The 15083-nt window shown below is 49.0% G+C and overlaps 1 protein-coding gene across 1 annotated transcript in view; it reads right to left on the bottom strand.

Moving 5' to 3' along the window:
* PPARD (peroxisome proliferator activated receptor delta) overlaps positions 1-11192 on the bottom strand; it is a 71375-nt gene extending 60183 nt beyond the window's left edge. The window contains exon 1 of the mRNA XM_006759021.2: positions 11111-11192. The gene's annotated coding sequence lies outside the window, so the exon portion shown is untranslated. The remainder of the gene's footprint in view (positions 1-11110) is intronic.
* Between the last annotated feature and the right edge of the window lie 3891 nt (positions 11193-15083).

Below are 15083 nucleotides of genomic sequence, written 5' to 3'. Positions count from 1 at the left end.
TCTCCCTTCCTCTCTAAAATCAATAAAGACATATATTTTAAAAAGTGGGTTCTGGGAGGAGCAGCCTAGGACTATGAAATCAGGGATACAGGCATGGAGGGCTTAGTCTGTAGCGATAAAATTGGGGACACAGGCACAGAGGATTTAGTCTGTAGACCACCTGTACCTGGCCCCCAGAGGACAACACAGCTCAGCACAGCCGACCGATAGGCTGTCGCTGTGGAAAGCCGCCAGAGCAGAACGGTCACGAGGACACTGTGCAGGGAATGACTTCACGCTGGGCTTCCTTGACCTTTTCGGATCTGATTCTTAGAAACCCACACAACACTGTCCTGAGGTTCAGAACGAGGAGCGGCTCAGGAACATGGCGGGGCGGGTGCTGAGGACCCAGCTGATGACCATGGCTGTGCCGCGGCACCAGCTCACGTGCTCCGTCTCTCTCTCTGGCAGCCCCGGGCACCTGAGCTGAGTAGCGGGGGAGAGGGCAGGCTGCGGTGCTGCTCCGGGGACAAGGCCGGGAGGACAAGGGCTGTTAAGAAGGCATTTCAGATTCTCCCTTCTGAGTAGACAGGGGGGTGACGTGGAGAGAAGCGACAGGCTTGGGGCTGAGAAGGACAGTGACAGTGAAACTACCGCAGAAGTGCCTGTGAGAGCGTCAGCCCGCATTTCGAGGGCGCAGCACCAGACCACCACTGCCTTTATTAGTCACAAAGAGACGGTTGCTCCCCCGCTTCTAATATTTTAAGTTGGTTATGTTTACCTGCTAACATTCCCTAAGTATGATGTGACAAATATTCTACAGAAAGGAACTGAGGAACACAGGCATAAAGGCCAAGAGGTGGTGTGAGAAGGGAGGGAGGAAGGAAGGATGAGACGAAGGGCCATGTGAAATAAGAGATTTTATAGTATTTCAGGGGCCCTGGCCCTGGCACTATAGAGTGGCCCCAATCACATCTCTGGCCTCATCTCTTCCTCCCTCTCACCATGTGAGCAACACTGGCCCCCTGGCTATTCCTCAAACACACCAGCCATGTTCCTTCTCAGGGCCTTTGTACTTGCTTTCCCTCTGTCTGTAAGATTATTCCCACACATGGCCGTCTCCTCTTTCAACTCAAATATTACCTTCTCTGTGAGACTGTCGCCAGCCCTCTATTTAAAGCTGCCACTACCATCCTGGCTGGTATGCTCCATGGTTAGAGCACTGGCCCCCACACCAAAGGGTTTGATTCCCAGTTAAGCGCATGTACCTGGGTTACAGGTTCAATCCCCAGCCCCAGTTGGGGTGCATGCAGGAGGCAACCAATCAGTGTGTCTCACATCCATGTTTCTCCCCCCACCCACTACTTCTCTCTCCCTCTCACTCTCTCTAAAAATCAATGAAAAAAATATCCTCACATGAAGAGTAACAACAAAATAATTTAAAAAATAAAGCTTCCACTACCAATTTCCTGCTTTATTTTTCGATAACAGCATTTATCACCTGACATGCTATTTACTTAATGCTAGCTCTCTCCCCTGCCCCCATCACAACCACCATCAGAGCAGGAAATTTTTTTTAAAATATATTTTATTGATTTTTTACAGAGAGGAAGGGAGAGGGATAGAGAGTTAGAAACATCAATGAGAGAGAAACATCGATCAGCTGCTTCTTGCACACCCGCCACTGGGGATGTGCCCACAACCAAGGTACATGCCCTTGACCGGAATCAAACCTGGGACCCTTCAGTCCAGTCCGCAGGCTGATGCTCTATCCACTGAGCCAAACTGGTTAGGGCAGAGCAGGAAATATTTTTATCTTTGTTCACTCCCTCATCCCCAGTGCCTAGAACAGTGCCTACCACATAGAAGGTATCCCATATATCTGCTGAATGAATGGAAGAAAGAAAAGAAGAGACGGTGAAATGAGAGTCAGATTTAAACCGATCCTGCATCCTCCAGTCTGAAAGAAGCCCTTTATTACTGACTGAACTGAACATGTGGGGTGAGTTCCAAAAGCAATGATTAGCTACTCTCTGAGGCCTTCTCTTCTGCTCCCAAGTAGTCACTAAGGCTCCCCTGAGAGCACATTGTCTAATATTTCTGGAAAGAGGCTGGACTTTGATCTCAAACTGCCGTGAAAGGGATGCTCCTAAGATTGTTATACATAAGAACAAGGGTTAGCCAAGTCCCTGGAGCTGGATGACCCTGTGGTAGTTTCCTGTTGCCACTGAAACTAATTACCACAGACTGTGGTTTAAAACACGAATTTATTCTCCTACAGTTCTGGAGGTCAGAAGTCCAAAATCAGTCCCACTGGGTCAAAATCAAGGTTGGCAGGGCTACATGTCCTCCGGAGGTTCTAGGGGAGCCTTCTTCCCGGCCTTTTCCAGCTTCTAGAGCTGCATTCCTTGCATTCCTCAGCCACTTCCTCCATCTTCAGGGCCAGCGGGGTACCATCTCGCAGTAGTAGTCACACTGCCTTCTTCTGCATCAATGCTTCCTTTGCTTTCCTCTTAAAAAGATACTTGTGACTGCACTTAGGGCCCATTCAAATAATCCAGGGTCATCTCTCCATCTCAAGATCCTTAACTTAATAGTATCTGCCAAGTCCATTTTGCCACAGAAGGTAGCATCTACAGTCCCAGGGTTGCAGCCTGGATATCTTTGGGGGCCGTTACCCAGTCTACCACCATGAAAGAGACTCCAAGAGTCTGGAAGAAACACAGTTCAGACCTCAGGTCCACATGACAAAAGCGAGATGAGGCGTCGTGGAGCACCTCAGGCCAGGGTCTTTCTTTGGCTATTGGTGCTGCTGTGCTGCCAATTACCTTGGCTTTGGCCCAGTGAAACGGATTTTGGACTTCTGACCTCCAGAACTGTAGGAGAATAAATGTTTTAAGCCACAAGTCTGTGGTCATTTGTTACAGTGACAACAGGGGGTGTAATCCTAAGGGGTAAGGAATTCATTTCATGAAACTGAGCATTTGGCCCTCGGAGGACTCCTCAGGAGAGAGGGTGGTTTTCTCTTCTTTGACCTGAAGCCCCCAAAGGACCACTCAGGAGTGCATCTCAGGATGCACATGCTGAGGGTCAAGGGGAAACCATCAGGAAGGCTTTTATAGGAGGGAAAGCACAAAAAAACAACCCCTAAAACACAAAATCATGTGGGTAAGACAAACAAGCTTGAGATCCAGGCTGGCAGGTAAGCTCTCTCATGATAACTGCCTGGGTGGAGGTCGCTAAGATCCCGCCTGGGTTTGGGGGAAGATGGCTGTGATAGATAGAGTCCAGATCAGCTGGTGATGTCTGACACCAGGAACTGGCAGGTTCATGACCGTTCATATGCCACCTTACCCACTCTGCTCTACATGGGACACTGGGAGCTACAGGAAAGGGACTTCTGCCCAGACATGAAAAGACCTGGGGCCCTCTGGCGTGGCTCAGTGGTTGAGCATCATGCCGATCAGGGCACATGCCTGGGTTTCGGGCTCTATCCCCAGTAGGGGGTGTGCAGGAGGCAGCCAATCAATGATTCTCTATCATCATTGATGTTTCTATCTTTCTATCTCCTTCTCTCTGAAATCAGTAAAAATATATTAAAAAAAGACAAAAAGACCTGGAGAAACACTACCACTCCAGGACACTAGGCCTCTGTGGTGTAACCATCGTATGGTCTCTTACTAAGTTGGAACATGCTGCTCATTGCAAACAATTTCATTCCAACTCAAAACCCTCAGTGAAGTGGCTCTGACTAGAGTAAATTTCCAATATAAGAACTATATGCTTATCTTATTGGTTTTATTGATATGTTCACCAGTGGACCCAGCTGGCCAGAAGTATTTAGTGGGGAAATAACAGAGCAGTGTTTCTCAGCCAGAGGTGCTTTTGCCTCCTAGGGGACATGTGGCAATGTCTAGAAACAGTCTTGGTTTTCACCCCTGGGGATGGGGGTAGAGGGGGTACTGGCATCTAGTGGGTAGAAGCCAGCGGTGATGCTAACACCACTGGGGGTGAGGGTGGAAGGGGGGTATTGGCATCTAGTGGGTAGAAGCCAGGGGTGATGCTAAACATCCTATAATACACAGAAAGCCCGCACAAGAAAGAATTACCAGCCCAAAATGTCTATAGTGCTGGGGCTGAGAAAGCCTGAGACAGAGGAAATGGAACTGGAGGCAATGAAAGTGGAGTTATGAACAAGGAAATGTTTTAGGCAATTACGGGAAACTGAGGAAAAGCAGCCATGCTTGCTTGTTTGGAAAAGGGAGTGATGAGTGGAGCTCTGGGTTCTGGCAAATTCAGGGGTGGTCTGTCTGTGAGGAGAGTGGGCCCCACACTGTGTATTCAGGCTGCTTGGCGAGTGCCGCTGTTGAGAGAGTGAACTTGGCCTTTATTACCGTCCAAGCCAATGACTCTGCCTCTGATGTCACAACTCCTAGATGAGGAAAGTGCCAAAGCAGTAATAAGATAAGGATCAAGGGGTCAGAGCAGATTACAAACAAAAGCAATGAAAATCTATTTTAAATTAATAATGCAGAAATGAACTTAAGCCCAGGTGGTGTTCCCACGCCACCAGGACCTCTCCCCTCAGTGCCTCCGCATGAGAGACCCCGCCAGAGCTGGGCCGCTGCTGGCTGTGGAGAACGTGGGAATGGTCTCGGGGGAGCCCTGTGACGACAGCACAGCGGGTAGAAGTTAGGCTCTGGACGCAGGGCTGGAAAGGAAAAGGAGGGCGCCGCACTGCACTGCCCGACGCCAACACTGTTTACCGGAAGGTGAAGACTCCCCGTCAGAGGCTGGGCTCCTGGTGCCACAGCCGGCACACTGGGGAGAAACTGGTTGGGAAAAGCGTTTCTCCGAGTCCACCTCAGAACTGAGCTCGGCAGGCAGGGGCGAACCAGCACTTACCGAGGTGCATTTTCCTCATGAAGCCATAATTCCACACATGGGAGCCAAGAGTCACCCAGGTCTGCCCGACGCCAAATCCACACCAGCCCTTCCCGTGGCCTCTTCACAGACAGAAAGAGCTAGAGACAGGCCAAGGACAGGAGGCGCCCACACCCAGAGGCCAGGGCCACAGGGGACACAGAAGGAGCCGGCTCTGCTAACATAGTCCACACGGAGCCTCCTCTCTGTCTCCAGCAGTTCCTCCAAGCTTGTCCTCCAAATTCATTTTCGTTTTCCCCTCTTGACTCCCCCCCTTTGTCTTTCTCTCTACCACTTTCTAATTTGTCCCCCTTTCTTCTCACTTCCTATTGGTCTATGATACTGAAACTGAAGTGTAATTGAAGCACTGTTAGTAGTGTTACATGAAGTTTGGCATTTCCTGCTTTTTTCAAAATAAATCATGATGCCTGGCTAGTGTGGCTCAATGGTTGAGCATCAACCCATGAATCAGGGAGTCACAGTTCAATTCCCAGTCACCGCACAAGCCCAGGTTGCAGGCTTGATCCCCAGTAGGGGGTGTGCAGGAGGCAGCCGGTCAATGATTCTCTCTCATCATTGATGTTTCTAGCTCTCCCTCCCTCTCCCTTCCTCTCTCTGAAATCCATAAAAACATATTTAAAAATAAATAAATAATGATAAACTTTTTAATGTACCTTGACAATAAAACCTAAATTTTTTTAATCCTCACCCAAGAATATGTTTTTATTGTATTTATTTATTTTTAAAATACTTTTATTGATTTCAGAGAAGGGAGAGGGAGAGAGAGACAGAAACATCAGTGATGAGAGTGAATCATTGATCAGCTGACCCCTGCATGCCCCACACTGGGGATGGAGCTCACAACCCGGGCACATGCCCTGACCAGGAATCAAACTGTGACCTCCAGGCGGGCTGTTTTTATTGATTTTACAGAGAGAGAGAGAGACAGAGACAGACAGACATCGATGTGAGAGAAAAACATCAATCCCATATGTACCCTGAACCCACAACCTGGGTATGTGACCTGACCAGGAATCAAACCCGTCACCTTCAGGCGCACAAGACAACTTTCAAACAACTAAGCCACACTGGCCAGGGACAGGTGCCTCAACTTTTGTGAACCCTTAAATCTTTCCAGTGTATCAACATTCCTAAATAATAGGGGTGGAGTGGGGTGGGGAGGGGGTGCTACTCCACCGCGCTCTGGGTACTTAATCTATGTGGCAGATAGATCAAAATCAGTAATTTTAACAGCAACCAGAGAAACTCAAATTTAACACGAGAAAGAATTCCCTAACATTTAAATTACTGCAGTAGTCTCCTACCTAATCTATTTACCTCCATTTTTTCCCCATTCAATCCGCCTTTTTGCAACATTCACACAATCACTCCTTGCTTCAAAACCACCAACAGCTGCCCAGCCAGGTGGCTCAGTTGGCTGGAGCGTCATCCCATACATTGCGGGTTTGATTCCTGATCAGGGCACATACCTAGGTTGCAAGTTTAATCCTGAATGCGGCATGTATGGGAAGCGACCCATTGATGTTCCTCTCTCAGATTGATGTTTCCATGATGTTTCCCTCTCTCTCTCTCTCTCTCTCTCTCTCTCTCTCTCTCTCTCTCTTTCTCTCTCTCTCTCTCATCAATAAACATACCCTCAGGTGAGGATTAAAACAAAACAAAACAGCCCTATCCTGTTTGGCGCAGTGGATAGAGCATTGGCCTGCAGACTGAAGGGTCCCAGGTTAGAATCCGGTCAAGGGCATGTACCTTGGTTGCGGGCACATCTCCAGTAGGTGGTGTGCAGGAGGCAGCTGATCAATGTTTCTCTCTCATCGATGTTTCTAACTCTCTCTCTCCCTTCCTCTCTGTAAAAAATCAATAAAATATATTAAAAACAACAACAACAAAAACACCAATGGCTACCCACTGCCCAAAGAACATAAAGTGCAAACTCCTTCACCTGGCATTCAACAGCTTCTATCAACCTACTAGAAATTTCCCAACAGTGGTTTCCAGGAATGGAAATCATGAGAAGAAGCACTTTCTCCTAAAAGCATTCAGATACCGGCTAGGTTATCTCACACAAACGATGCTGGTCTCTAAGAAGGCCTTTCTCACTCCCAGTACACCATGCCTCTTGTCATTCAAACCATCGTGTAGTCCCCTCCTTGAATCTGACCTGGTCCTATGATTAAGAAAGTACAGAGTAAGTGACATTGTGTGACTTCTAAAGCGAGGTCATAAGAGACCTTACCATTTATGCCTGGATCTCAATCTCGGGATGTTTCTGCTCAGAATCCAGCTGTCATGCTGTGAGAAGCCCAAGGAACACGGAGAGCCCACATGGAGGCACTCTAGTGAACAGCCAGCCTCAAGCGCCAGGCATGTGAGTGAGCAAGTGGGGAAGTCCAGCCCAGCGGAGCCTTTAGATGACTCCTGCCCAGCCTCCATTCGACTACAGCAAAAGAGAGCCCCCAAGTGAAGACCACCCAGCTGAGCCGACTCAACATACAGAATCGTTAAAGATAATAGAGTACCGTCCTGGCTCAGTTGGTTAAGTGTCATCTCCTGCACCAAGAAGTCTCCACTTCGATTCCCAGTCAGGGCTCGATACCCCAGTAGGGGGCATGCAGTAGGCAGCCAACTGATGTCTTTTTCAATCATCAATATTTCTCTCTCCCTTTCCCTTCCTGTCTCTCTAAAAACAATAAGAACATAATTTTTAAAAAGATAATAAAGCGCCCATTTCACTTAGGAATGTCCTAGATCCGTGGTCGGCAAACCGCAGCTCACGAGCCACATGCGGCTCTTTGGCCCCTTGAGTGTGGCTCTTCCACAAATTACCACGTGCAGGTGCACACATACAGTGCAATTGAAACTTTGTGGCCCATGCGCAAAAGTCGGTATTTTGTGGAAGAGCTGGTATTTTGTGGAAGAGCCACACTTGAGGGGCCAAAGAGCCATATGTGGCTCGCGAGCCGGTTTCTTGAGCTGCAGTTTGCCAACCACTGTCCTAGATGAACCACTAAAAACTAACTTATTAAATCTTGAACCTTAAGTGCACATCTTTCAAATATTCTGTGTAACAAAATAGGAATTATATGAAAAAGCAGTTGTGTGACTGTTTGAGCTGCAAGCTAAACCAGCCACTTTTCTCATGAAACACAATTTTCACTTGAAAGATGAACAAATTATAATTACTTAGCCCTGGCCAGCTTGCTCAGTGGTTAGAGCTTCCGCCCATGGGTCACAGGTTTGATTCCGGTCAAGGGCATGTACCTCAGCTGCGGCTTGATCCCCGGCACTGGTCGGGGTGTATGTGGGAGGCAACCAGTCCAAGTGTCTCTCTCACATCAATGGTTCTCTCTCTCTGTCTCTCCCCACCCCCTTCCACTCTCTCTCTCTCAAAATCAATGAAAAAAATATTCTCAGGTGAGGATTAACAAAAAGAAAAATTAAAAATATATATAATAAATTAGACTTGGGTATTCAACCAAGTTTTTCTTGAAAATAAATGAAATGGCACAGTCACTTCAAGAAAAAAACCTGACAGTATATTACCAATGATAAAAATCAAGTTTTCATGAGAAATTCAAATTATAGAAAACCTGCATCCAACACTTTGAGGTTGACAGTTTCTCAATACTTGAAGACTTAAAAATATACATATAGATTATTGATTTCAGAGAGGAAGAGAGATAGAAACATCAATGATGGGAGTGAATAATTTATCGGCTGCCTCCTTCACGCCCCCTACTGGGAATTAAGACCGCAACCCAGGCATGTACCCTTGACTGGAATTGAGCCAGGGACCCTTCAGTCCGCAGGCTTAATGTCACAAAGCATAAAAAGTTTGTTGATGACCGGCTGGTGTGGCTCAGTGGTTGAGCATCGACCTATGCACCAAGAGGTCACGGTTCGATTCCCAGTCGGGGCACATGCCCAGGTTGTGGGCTCCATCCCCAGTAGGGGACATGTAGGAGGCAGCCGATCGATGATTCTCTCTCATCATTGATGTTTCTATCTCTCTCTCTCTCCCTCTCCCTTTCTCTCGGAAATCAATAAAAATATATTTTTTAAAAAAGTTTGTCAATAAGGTTTTAGGCTCCACATTACGACTAACCTTTAAGATTATCCTACCTCTTGTCAAGTTTTGTTATCGCATCAAAGAATAGCCACAATTACTGCAAAATATATTAAAATAACCCTCTCATTCTCAACTATGTATCTATATAAAAAAAAAACCAGATTTTTTTTCATATCCTTCAAATAAGACATATTTTAAGAGACTGGACACAGAAGCAGTTATAAAAACACAGCTGCCTTCAATTAGATTAGGCGTTAAGAGATTAGCAAAAATGGAAAACTGTGTCACTCCTCACAACTTTTTTGTTTTAAAAAACAGTATTTTTCATTAAAATTTTCATCTGTGATAAATGTAATGGGTATTATTATTATTATAGTAAATGACTTAATACATTAGTAATTCTTAGAAATTCCTAAGTTTTCATTTTTAGCTTGGTAATAAACAAAAGTTCTTGGGGCCCTTAATAAATCTTAAGAATGTAAAAGGGTTTCAAGGCCAAAAAGCTTGAGAATCACTGTTTAACAATATTCTAAAGCTGACTACAAAATAAACCAACTTTCTTTCAAAGCGCAATCTGAACTCAGCTTCTTCAGGGACAAAGCCAGTCCTCAGGGTGACTTGCTCCTCTCAGTGAGTACCCATGAGCGGCATGTTCTCAGAGCCCACCAGCTCCCTAATGTCTTAAACATCTTTGTGTGCATACATCTTCTCTCCCCAACAGGTTCCACACACCTGGGGCGTGAGACCATGTGTGAAACATCTGTCACAGCTCCTGGCCCACGAAAGTGCCTCAGAGAGGAAAGACTAAGATGACAACACCAGTTTTGTAGATTAACACTGAAAAAAATCTGACAAAGCTATAAGCTTACCTTTGCCAGGGGAGACTGAAAAAGAAAAATTTTAGCTGAGACTGGGAGCACACAGCTCAGGGATGACCTAGACAATTGACCCGTGGACAAGTATGCTACTGCCACTATGGCTAGCTGCTGCTGAAACAAATGATAAAGCAAATCAACTCAACTCAGTAGCTCTTCCTGCTCAGGGGAACTCCTACTCCAACCCTTCCCAGGGAGTCTCAGAGGCCTCCCCAAGCCCCTCCTTCCTCCTTCCCATTTCCTTCAGAGGAAAGGACTTGGTGTGGGTTTGAGAACAGGAGTGGCCCCTGCCTGAGGGCCTTCCTGCAAGATCCACAAACAACCTGACCCCCACAGAAAGACAGACACATGGGCTCAGCACCCTGTTTGGCAACAGGAAAACCCGCTGGGTGTTAAAGGCGGGGAAAGGGAAGCGAAGCTCATAAACAGCTACTGGAACCATTAAAACCTGGAGATTAAAACAAATCAGACAGGAGCCCCATGTTACCCCTGGCCCCCAGCAGGGACCCCATCACAGCCCAGCTTCCCAAAGAGCTGGGACAATGAACATCGAATTCCCTGGAGCTCCCCTCGGAGAATTTATAAAACCTGCCAGACGTCCAGAGAACAGGCAAACAGCAATGGGAAGCCCAGAGCATTGTTCAGACTCTGGTAAGGACCCACCACCCCAGCAGAGATGGAAGGAACAATTCTGTGTATTATGCCCAGCTCTCACATATGCCAGCAAATACCGACCCATGAGACAGGGATTGATTCTGTTTTTTCACTATCATCCTTTCCCAATGCCGGTACTGTGCCTGGCACGTAGTAGCACTCCAAAATGTTTAATGCACAAATGAAAGAGAATGATGAACACCATCTTTGTGGCCTGGCACCTATATGGGCAGAGAGAAAGTGTGTGCATTTATTCACTCAACAAATATTTATTTAGCATCTTCTATGCCAGACACTGTCCTAGACACAATAGGAAACAAAATAAGTCCCTGTCCTTGTGGAGTTTATGTTTAGTGGTTGTAAAGGTGAAAATCTCAATGCTACCCAAAAAACTATGTTAAGTCATGGTCATTCAATAATTGTTTAATAAGCGTCTGCTACGTGCAAGTGATGAGTACCAGGCGCTATGACAGGCACCTGGGATCTGGGACTCAGTCCTAGTGAAATTTTTCATCTTCTAGGCCAGGACCCTGTATCTGAATGTGTGTGCCAGCTGTTAGAGGCCCCTGGATAAGGAAAACGTGATTACCTCTTTGGCGCATCTGTCCTCATCTGTCGGTGAGCAGAAGCCACTGCGTGAGTACCACGTACATGCCCAAAACACCACACAACACTGCAGGATAGAAAGAAACCCAACACCTTTAGCTGAGAGGTGCCAGAGTCAGAAAAGCACCTCTAATATCTATAATAATAAAAGCGTAATATGCTAATTAGACCAGATGTCCTTCTGGATGACCTTCAGGATGAAGCCAGGGCTGGGAGGGAAGCCGGTGCCGCAGCCGGGGGAAAGAAGGCCTACTCTTGCGGGTTTTTTGTGCATCGGGCCTCCTGTGTTATAATAAAACACTAGGACGGACACATGCCCAGGCTGTGGGCTTGATCCCCAATAGGGGCATGCAGGAGGCAGCCGACCGGTATTTCTTTCTCATCAATGTTTCTATTTCTCTTTCTCCCTTCCCCTCTCTCTAAAATCTATAATAACATATTTTTTTAAAAAAAATAGACACTTGGGCTCAAAGAATGCTCCTAAGGCAAGGGGGCTCCTCCTCTGTCCCTCATACACGCCCCCTGAGATGTTGTTATTCTGAGCCTACGTAGCAAGCATTTCCCAATCCTGGAAGTAGTCTGCTCATTTCCAAGTAAGAAGACACTGGCTCTGCTGACTGTACGGGGTGGGGCAGAAGGAGCTGGCAAGATGAAGGAGGTACTAGAGCCCAACACTTCCGATGGTTAACAACTCATAAACGGAGATGCCCTGAGTCATGCTTGATTCCCTGACCAAAGCCCCATGGAGACAGGACCGGGGTCACACCCCAATCACCAGCCTCTGAGCTATGAAGGCCAGGAACTATCTCCCAAGCGAGAAGACCCACATGTCTGAAATTTGATGCAATGGGACATTTCCTCCCTGCCAGCAAGTGCCCAGCTCCCCTCTGACACCGTGTAACTCAGCTGCTTCAAGTAACTCCTCCCCTAGATCCAAAGGCACAGAAACATGCTCAGGACATCAAACCATCAACAAGCAGCAGCCACTGGGCAATCCGGACAACACAGTACAGACAAGGGTATCACGCACAGAACTTCTGACATGACACAAACAAGAGCCTGGCAGGACCGACGAAGTCCACGGAGATGCTACGTATGGAACTGCTGGGCTGTAGGGCAGCTCCTGGCATTTCCAGGAGGGCCCACAATTCGCCTCCCAATGCCAGGAAACACCCTGGCAGGGGAGCTTCCGGGACAGGATGGAGCTGAAGCCTTTAGAAGAGCCAGGTCCACTCCTGCGAGAGAGGAGCTGCCGTCCCAGGACACGCCAGCATCCGCAGGCCCTGAAGACAGCTTGCCTGGCAGCCAGGACAGCCGCCCTCTACCCAAAGCAGGGGCCTGGTAGCTTCCCAGGCCAGCATCCAACCCTGGCTGTCCTCTCACCGGGTTGGGGGAGGGGTCTCAGGGACCACCGGTGGAGGTGGCGGGCTGAGTAAGCACAATTCTTCCTCAGTGGGCTGAGGCACACCCCGGAGAAGGAAGAAGCGGTGGTGGAGAGGCAGGGAGAAAGGCAGCCAAACAAGAGTGGCTCGGTATACTTAGTTCATTCAACCAGAAGCGATGCGCTACACCATCTGGAGGTACTGTCAGAGGCCCCTCTGCTCACACCTTTGAGAAAGAGGCAGGCTGCCCCTGGCTCTGCAAAAATCACTAAATGGGAGCTCGGGGACGGACAATCGTAACTTCCCACGTAGAAAACGACAGCGTGAGCAAACGGCAGGAAGCTATCGGCCAGGGCTGCTGCTGCCCAAGCTGCTCCACAAGGACTGGGCTGACCTCTTCCCGAGCCTCTCACCTACCCCCACAGTGGGGAGTGCAGGTGAGCAAGGACAGAGGAGTAGCAAACTGCTCAGGGGCAGGCAAAACCCTTGGGAGCCTGAGATTAGACGAAATGACTGCCAAACCCACAACCTCAACTTCATTAGAATGACCCATTCCAATCCTGGTTTTCATAGAACAAGGGACCCCTTTTGGTCCATTCTGCCCAAATCCTCCCAACTGCTGCCTAAGAGGGGGCTCAAGGGTCAGTAGAAAGGGGACTGGCTCAGCCATCCTGGATCCTATTTCTTTCACAGAAAAGTTCAGTGCACAGGAGGATTCCAAAATGTGAAGTCTGGCCTAGCTAGTTCAGCTGGCTCTCCACCAAAGCCCCTGAAAGTTGCCAATTCTGTGTCCAATTCTGGCTCAAAGACAGAGAGCACGATCCTCAAAAGAGAAGACCTAGAAACCCAGAGCCACGTGAAACAACAGGCCCTCGTTTCTAAACGTGAGAGTGGGTCACGCTTTCTGAATCTTCCAAGACCAGATCGGGCAGAAACAGGGGCCTGTATGTTACTTCCTGACGATCTCTCTGGGGTACCAACTCCAAATAAAGGACGTTCAGGTGGAAGACATCTGAAAAGAACTTTCTGCCTGGCGAGAAGGTTACATATCCAGACACACCACAAAGGTGGGGGGCTCTCTGGCCCCAGACAGAATCGTCTCTGTGACTAGAAGCGACTGAAGCTCTTGCCACAGTCTGACTAACGCCGTCCCAGACGGCCTGGGCAGACAGTGACCTGACCTTTGATGTAACGCCCGGGCAAAGGGAACAGAACTTCAGTGTCCACTTCTCTCTTGGATCCACAGGAAATTAAGCTCCCAAGGAAAATGCAGGGAGAAACTTGAAAAGAACCCGCTCAGTGAGGGACGGGAATCAGAGGCCCTGGCGCAGTCCGTGGATCAGAGATGCACGAGGGAAAGTCAGCAGCTGGTTCCAGCCATCACCAGCAAAAGGGACAGATGTCTGCCAGCCCCGGAGCTAGCGGGAGGCAATCTGTTTAAAACTCAAACAGGAAAAACACTGTCTGGAGTCAGCACAGGGGGAAAAGGTTGAGAACCACACTGTGGGCGGTGGGAGTCAGGGCTCCATGGGCTCCATGGGCTGGGGTATCACGATGTGCATGTGTTCAGTACGTCCAGAGTGGAAGGACGCGCAGCCCTGTTTCCTGGAAGGGGAAAAGAGCTGGACGAGGCCTCCAGCCAGCCTGGCGCACGCCCAACTCGGCGGCCAGTCTCTTCCCAAGGGTTCCTGGAAGTCAACAGGCCCATAAAGAAGTATTACAGCTGAGATGAGAAGAACGATCTACACACTGCACATCATCCCTGATGCAACACCCCAGTAAATTCTCCCACGAAGACATCACCTGCTCTTTATCTCCGATATTCGGTGCCCCTCACCCCCCTGCTATCTGAGCTGCAGGTCAAGGGGGAAGCACAGTAGTGTGTGAGCTAATGCTTCTCCCTGAGGCAGAGGCAAGGCCCTGGGAGGGAAGGGGAGAGAGGGGCAAAAGCAGGGCCTCTGAGAGGAGCCGGGGCAGGAGAGGCTTAGGCAGACAGGTAAGCAGCCCGGGGCTGAAGAAGCCTGTAACCCCGCGAGGGAGACGAGGAGGAGCCCCAATACTGTGAAGGGCAGGCAGCGGGGGACGGAGGGGACAGGGATGGAACAGAGCAAAGACTGAGGGCAAGGATGGAAGGACGAAGGCCGAGGACAAGGATAACCAGGGGGCAGGGAAGATCCCCAAGGAGACCCCGGGCAGAGGGCAATGCATCTGGAGACACCGGAGAAGAGACGAAGGAAGGTCAGAGGCCAGGGTGGGGGGCGGGAGACCACCCGAGCCTGAGCCCGGGCTCTCCCAACACTGACGCGGGAGGAGACGGGACCACGAGGCCCGAGTGGGGTCACAGTCGGGTGGGGAGGCCTGCAGCTGGGCTCAGACAGCGGTGAGGGTCCCAAGAGCTGGGGCACAGGGTCAGTGCGCTCCCACAGGGGGAGCACCACTCACCCAGAAGCCCTGAGCTGGGCTCACAGCTGGTGAGCACAGCAGCAGTTGCTAAGGATTCTCCTGCCTCCACAGCAGCACTAAGGATGTTGGCTGCTGGCTTAGGCCTGTTCCCCAGAGGGAGGGGGCCTAAGG

Source organism: Myotis davidii, unplaced genomic scaffold, assembly GCF_000327345.1.
Source record: "Myotis davidii unplaced genomic scaffold, ASM32734v1 scaffold1036, whole genome shotgun sequence".
Lineage (NCBI taxonomy): Eukaryota > Metazoa > Chordata > Mammalia > Chiroptera > Vespertilionidae > Myotis > Myotis davidii.
Note: the sequence above shows the minus strand (reverse complement) of the source record. Positions and strands in the feature narration are given on the sequence as shown.